At 32.0% G+C, this 6,688-nt stretch overlaps 1 long non-coding RNA gene across 1 annotated transcript; it reads left to right on the plus strand.

The window, feature by feature from the left end:
• Positions 1-2,601: 2,601 nt before the first annotated feature.
• LOC114335600 (uncharacterized) lies at positions 2,602-6,373 on the plus strand. Its single transcript, XR_003653292.1, has 2 exons — positions 2,602-2,742; positions 6,233-6,373. It is a non-coding gene; the product is annotated as an uncharacterized LOC114335600 (long non-coding RNA).
• The last annotated feature ends 315 nt before the right edge of the window (positions 6,374-6,688 follow it).

Raw genomic sequence — 6,688 nt, forward strand, 5'->3', positions numbered from 1 at the left:
GATCCATCAAACCTATTTTTTCCAGTTAAGCAATAACAGAGACGAAAAATTAGCAATTAAAAATGAAGCCAAGACACTGCAGAATAAAATCTTTGAGACAGCTCTATTGACACTGATTTTGACAAAAACTTTGGAACGAGTTAATGCAAAAGCAATACGTGAACGTGAAGAAACTGTGGACTTAAACGGGTCAATTGGAGTAGAAATAATGACTAATGACAATCTATTTTGAGATTTGTTGGAGACGTAAGAAATATGTCAAGTGAAATTGAACTAGAAGCCAAAAATTTTTTTTTTTTTTCGAAGACGAGGATATATGCTACAAAGATGTTACATCAGCTGTTAGATGATTTTCTACGCTAGATAAAGAAGCAGTCAAGACGTCAATTAATACTTTATATGTGAAATGTAAAAAAATGTGTTGATGAAACCAAAGAGAACTTGCATAATGGAATTACCCATTCTATAACATTATGCCAAAAGTTAAATAAACATTTATAAAATTTGGTATCATCCAGGATGTAAATATTGTACCTAAAGGTAACATTTCCCAATATTTTACCTTTACTGCGAGTTTGTTTCACGATACCATTTCTAATGCATCAGGCGAGCGGTCTTTTTCGGCTTTAAAAAGAATAAACATATATTTAACGCCAAATTTGGGTCAAGAAAATCTAGACGCATATCACTATTGTATTATAGAAAATGAAGACCTAGAGCAACTGAATTGTGATAGTATCATCTGACAGATTGCTAATGCCTAATCAAGCAAAAAAGTGATCTAATTTTTGTCATATGTATTTTTTAGAATATATTTTTTTGTTTGCCATATGTTGTTTTGTGTAACTTTCTATTTTTTTTTATACATTTTTAAATGTATTTTTTGGAATATTTTTACGTTGGCTATTCTTCTTGTTTTCTAAAAATTGTGTATGGATTTTACGGGTATAAATACATGAATGTGTTTTCTTGTAAAAAAATCTGACAACGAGTAGCAATTAAGGGGGCCCCTAAATATTCAGCGCCCAGGGCCCGAAGTTAGGTTAAACCGGCACTGAGGATATGGAAGAATATTAGGAATATGGAAGTTTATTTTTTCTATACCGTAAAACGTGCTTACTTTGCTCTAGATTATAGGTACACATTCAAACTCGTGTTGGACATTCTTATTTAGTGATGATGTCTGCCAAATGGTTGTAAAATGAACAAACGTTAGAATTGGAAGAGAGGGGGCTAAATATAAAAATCAAAATTCAGCAAAGCTTGGAGATCTCGAGATTGACATGAATTTTACGCTTTCATGGGCTTTTTAGCATTTACGTCCTTATTCAAATCAAATAATAAAAATCTAAATACAATATTTACCACCAATGGAACCGAAAGGGAGATAATAAGGTGCATTATGTCAAAAGAAAGATGTGCTGTCCTTTTAATACATTTAAGGTTGGACGGTCCAAAAACCAGGACAGTCAGAAAAACTTTATACCCAGTATTACCCAGACGCTCCAGTGTCAGAAATTTTCGATATTTTTATGAAAAGTTGACAAAATTGTTACACCAAAGTTAAGTCAGCATGCATTGGAGAAATGCGTGCGGGATTTTGAAGTGAGTGCAATTTTAAAATGTATATCCCAAATAATTCTGTGAAGTGTGGTATACAGATAATGTACTCAACTAATGCCAGAACCAATTACCTTTTAAATGCATACATCTGTACGGGCAAAAATTCGGTTGAAAATTATGATTACCAAATGATGAAAAATTAAAGGAGATTCAGGAAACAAACACTGGCCGTCATGCGCTTTGTCTATCTCTTTTTGGTTCAATTAGATCAGTGACTTTTGATAATAGGGCTTTTCATCGATTGTCATTTGTTTCGAGCTTCTGTCATATGCTGTATAATCTGTGTATAATATTAATATACACGGATTAAACGACACATGACAGAAGCTCGAAACAAATGACTGTGAATGAAAAGCCCTATTGGTTCACTTCGATTGATTTGGTGCAGCTCATAAAACAAAAAGGCTTGACCTGTATTGGTACCTACTCTCAAGAGGAACAAAGACGAAATACCAGAGGTTTTTTTACCATCAAGAAAATGTGAAATAGTAACAGAAACAAGTATGTATGTATGGCAAACAAAAGATATCATTGGTTTCTTACACCACAAAAATCATTTGGTCCAACCGCAGGCCTTTGTGTCTTCTGCGTTATTTCTTTAATTTTTAGATTTTTAGTCTGCTTTTATATAAAAAATAGTTGTTTTTAGAGCCCTTTACAGCGACGTATTAGTATTTAGATTTTTCTAGTGATTTTTTTGGGTGTGAATCTGTCTTTTTAGTTTACTCCTCCTGGTTTAAATACAAAGCATAGTAGGTACCTACATTTCAGTACAAAAAATAAATATGTATAGATCTGATTAAAAAATAAATTGTGGGGGCCAAAAAACTATACATTTATGAAACGGTGTGATAGTGTAAACGTAATTAATTTAATTATAATTATTTAATAATATAGGTATGATTGTATGATAAGTAAATTTTAAACCTCACGCGCAACGTAACTTTAGACACAGCTTCAGTCACTTCAGTCCAGAACAGTTTTTCATTGGTCACCGTCTGAGGTAGTACGAGTACGAGTATGAATCATAGTCATAAACGTCATAGTGCAGTGTATTCGGATTTTGCGATTGATCAGGTACTTCAGTTAAAAAAGTGCATACTTAAGATTATACTGCAGGTATTTTATAAATATACATATTAGCGGTGAAGTGAAAGTGGTGAATGATAAGTGCCTCATTTCGATAAATGTGTCAGGATTTTCAAAATTTGTTTTATAAGATCATTTTCTTTATCAAAATTACAGTGAATTGGACGATTTTCATTTGCATCTATTGTGTAATATTTAATATAGGTATTGAAATACAGGTTGGTTATTCAATTCGATACAGTTTTAATACATAAAGCATCTTTTTCTAGAACATTCCGTTCGTGTCAAAAACCTTATTTACTTATTTAAATATTTTGCAATAAAAAGATATCTAGTAATCTACTATAAAAAATGAAAACTAGGATAATATTAAAAAAGGAAGCGTCAAAGGGTATTAAAATTTTCCACTCATAAGACAAGATAAAACTTGAATTTCTTCATTATATGCGCTAATTTTGTATCTTGTTAATTATAAAAGTTGTGTTGATGTCTTTATGAAATTGTTTTATTTTGTTATATTGTAATTCTTTTAAAGATTTTGATATTATGTATTTGATAATATTATGTCGTTCGGTTATTTAGTTTTAAAATTATTTTGTTCATCTCTGCTTGTTCTCCTGGTTAGTTTTTATTTGTTTTATTATTTACGTCTCTGCTTTCTTTCTGCTCTCTAATACCTATACAGTGTGGAAAAAATTACGGGGTAGGTACACTTAATAATTTGGTGATCTTTTCGTGTCAATTTATAAAAATGACAATGAGTATGTCAATTTATTTTTCTCTTACATGTTCTAAATTTTGACAAAATTGATTTAGTTTTCTTATTTGCATCTGTTAAAATATGACGTCATCGATAAATCTTTTCATCATGTAACGAGCGCAAGCTCAGCAGCCATGTTGAAACTGCGGCAATTCAATAGTTTCGTACTGTTTAGATTAAAGAATTGTTGAAAGGGCAGTACATTACATAATATCATCTACACAATTGAATTAATCAATAGAAAAAATCGTTGATGGTGCTTCACTTATTTATAATTCGGTTTAAGCCCATAATTGTAAAGGTATCTAAGTCATGACACTCTCTTTCTTCCTATACTCGTTCCTCCTCTTATCTTTCCCTGTATTATCAGTCTTAGTATTTCATATCGCTGTCCCCTCATTACGTGTCCCAGATATTGTAACTTATTTTTATTTTGTTTATTATTTCATATTTTTGATATTTTTGATCAAAAGCAGTTCTAATTTAAGGTACAACTACTGTTGCAGAGAATTGTATTCATTTTTACAAACGCCTTTCTTGCTATTTCTATCCTGGCCCTTTTTTCCGTTGTTTGATCATTATTGTCTGAAATCCAGGATCCTAGGTATTTATCAACTCTTTCTTTCGGTACATTTTCCAAATGTATGTTTGTTTGTATATTTGTTTATTTGGTCCTCTATCAGGTTCCGTAGTATTCGACCATTCCGACTCATTGAACTTGTGACCGATATCCCTCTATAGTTTTTACAATTTCTCCTGTCACCTTTTTTATATATTGGAGTCATATAATATGCTGTTTTCCATTCATCTGATGTTTAATGTCCATTAATATATTCGTGAAATATCCCAGTGATCATTCTGTGTAATTTGTCTGAGCCATTCTTTATTAGTTCAGTAGTTACTCCCTCTGGTCTGCTTTCTTTCCCATTCTTCGTCCCTGCTAGAGCTTTTGTACATCAAATTATTAAAATTCTCTTTCTGCTCTTCTCTTTTTTGAATTTGTTTTTTTAACCAAAAAATGGTCCGAATCCTTTTCATCTCTTCTCATACTTCTTATCTTATCATAAAGTTTATGTAGTTTTTTTTTCACCAATACGTGATCAATATGGTTAACTGTTCTTCTATCAGGAAACATGTAGGTTCCCTGATGTATTTCTCTTTGTTCTAACTGATTTGTCTTTGGTCACTTCATGCTTGCTATGTGTTTCAGCTACTATAGACCTGGATCCCGCGTACCAAAAAAAAGTTGATTAATAGTAAGCTGAAAATTTGTTAATAGCTTAACAGTGTCTAGTCGGACAAACTTTGATGTACGGGAATACTTAAATAGGGGAAGTTTCAATTGTGGAACAGGTTAAAAATTTGGAACGTCAGACTACGAAAATGTTCAATGTATTTTGTCGGACAGAACTTCCAATTGATTTGTTACCATTTCATTAAACTCTCATGCAAAAATCAGACTGGTGTTTATCACCAACTGGGCATTTTAGTGAGTGGAACACGAAGAACATGTCAAATGACCGGAATCATGTTGGTTAGTAATAGCAGTCCGATTTTTCCATGAGAGTTTAATGAAAGGGTAACAAATCAATTGGATGTTCTGTCCGACAAAATACATGGGACGTTTTCGTAATCTGACGTTCCAATTTTTTATATTGCTGTGCTCCACAATTAAATCTTCCCCTGTTCCAGTGTTCCCGTACATCAAAGTTTATCCGACTAGACAGCGTTAAGCTATTAACAAATTTTCAGCTTGCTATTAATCAACTTTTTTTGGTACGCGCGATCCAGGCCTACTACGTTATTCATAGCTTCTTTCCGCATTTCACATTGCAATCACCTGTTTCTATTTTTATATCATGTTTTGGTAGATGCTCACATTGCTCACATTGGTCCGTTAGTTGCTCGTAGAATAGGTCTTTTGTTTAATCATCATTTTCCTCGGATGGGGCGTGATCTTTTATTCTTTTTTATCCTTCATCCGTATTACGTACATTCTGTCTGCGATAAGTCGGGAGGTCATAAAATTTTGAAATTAAAAAAATATAAATTTCTCTATTATAACATTTTTTGCAAATTTGCAAATGAGAAACCTGTTCCCAGCATCCTACCTTTCACGGCACTATTAAATTGCCCTACGCCCTCAACATCCACTGTTTTATTTCCCATTTGTTTAGTTTCTTGCAAAGCCTTAACATCTATTTTGTATTTCTCTATCTCATTGACTAGCTCTTTAAAACACTTCCCCATAAAAGGACCCTCTAATGTTCCAGGTCTCTAGTATCATATTGTTTGTGAATTTTCTCTTTTTAAGCTCCCCTATCGACTCTCTTTTTTTCCTTATGTCTATTATGTTTATTATTTATACTTTCTAACTCTTTATTTCACCTGTTTCACATGTTTCATTCTTTTTATTTCACCTGCATACCTCTCCTTCTATCGTTTATCTTACTAAAACCCATTTTTACTTGTTTTCCTGTTTCTTTTTTCTTCGATTGTTCTTTGCCTTATCATGCTCTACATTTTCCTTTCCTTTTTACTCGTGGTTTATATTATAATCTGGTTTATATGGTTATTTACTCTTTCGAGCTTATTAGTTAACAAAAATATTATTATTATTGAATGAACATGTTGCCTGTGTGAGTCCATTTCCCTGTGTGAGTCTATTTCATTTTCCAATATTTATAATATGTTGTATAATCAATAAAATAGTGTAGATATGGCATTACAAGTTTATAAATAAATTCATTTTTTTTTCAGGGTCAAAATTGCAATCAGGAATAATGTATTTTTCAAATCAACTACATAGTCCTTACTTTAATCGCTTGAACACATATTTGAGGTCCAACTCCAAACAACTTACTTTTGTATATAAATAATAATTATACATTACCTAACTAATTGATTTATCAATTTCTTGAAATTATTGATAGCTTAAAGGATCTAGATTCGTTTCTGTTGGACATCTTTCTCCATAAAAATGTAGTGAACAAATTAATGTAGTGTCTTTAGTAGCATCATCAATCAAAGTAAAACCACTACAGGGTATTTTGTAGATGCAGTTATTGGTTCTTTCTTATGTGTTGGTAAGTTTGGTTTTGGACAGGATAGATGGACAGAAAAGAGTGTTGGTTGTTTTGAATGTTGTTGTGACGTACTTGTTTCCTATCCTTTTCAATTGTTCTGATGAGTTCTTTACATATGGTATTGTTGTCA

The sequence above is a fragment of the Diabrotica virgifera genome, chromosome 1 (genome assembly GCF_917563875.1).
Source record: "Diabrotica virgifera virgifera chromosome 1, PGI_DIABVI_V3a".
Classification (NCBI taxonomy): Eukaryota; Metazoa; Arthropoda; class Insecta; order Coleoptera; family Chrysomelidae; genus Diabrotica; species Diabrotica virgifera.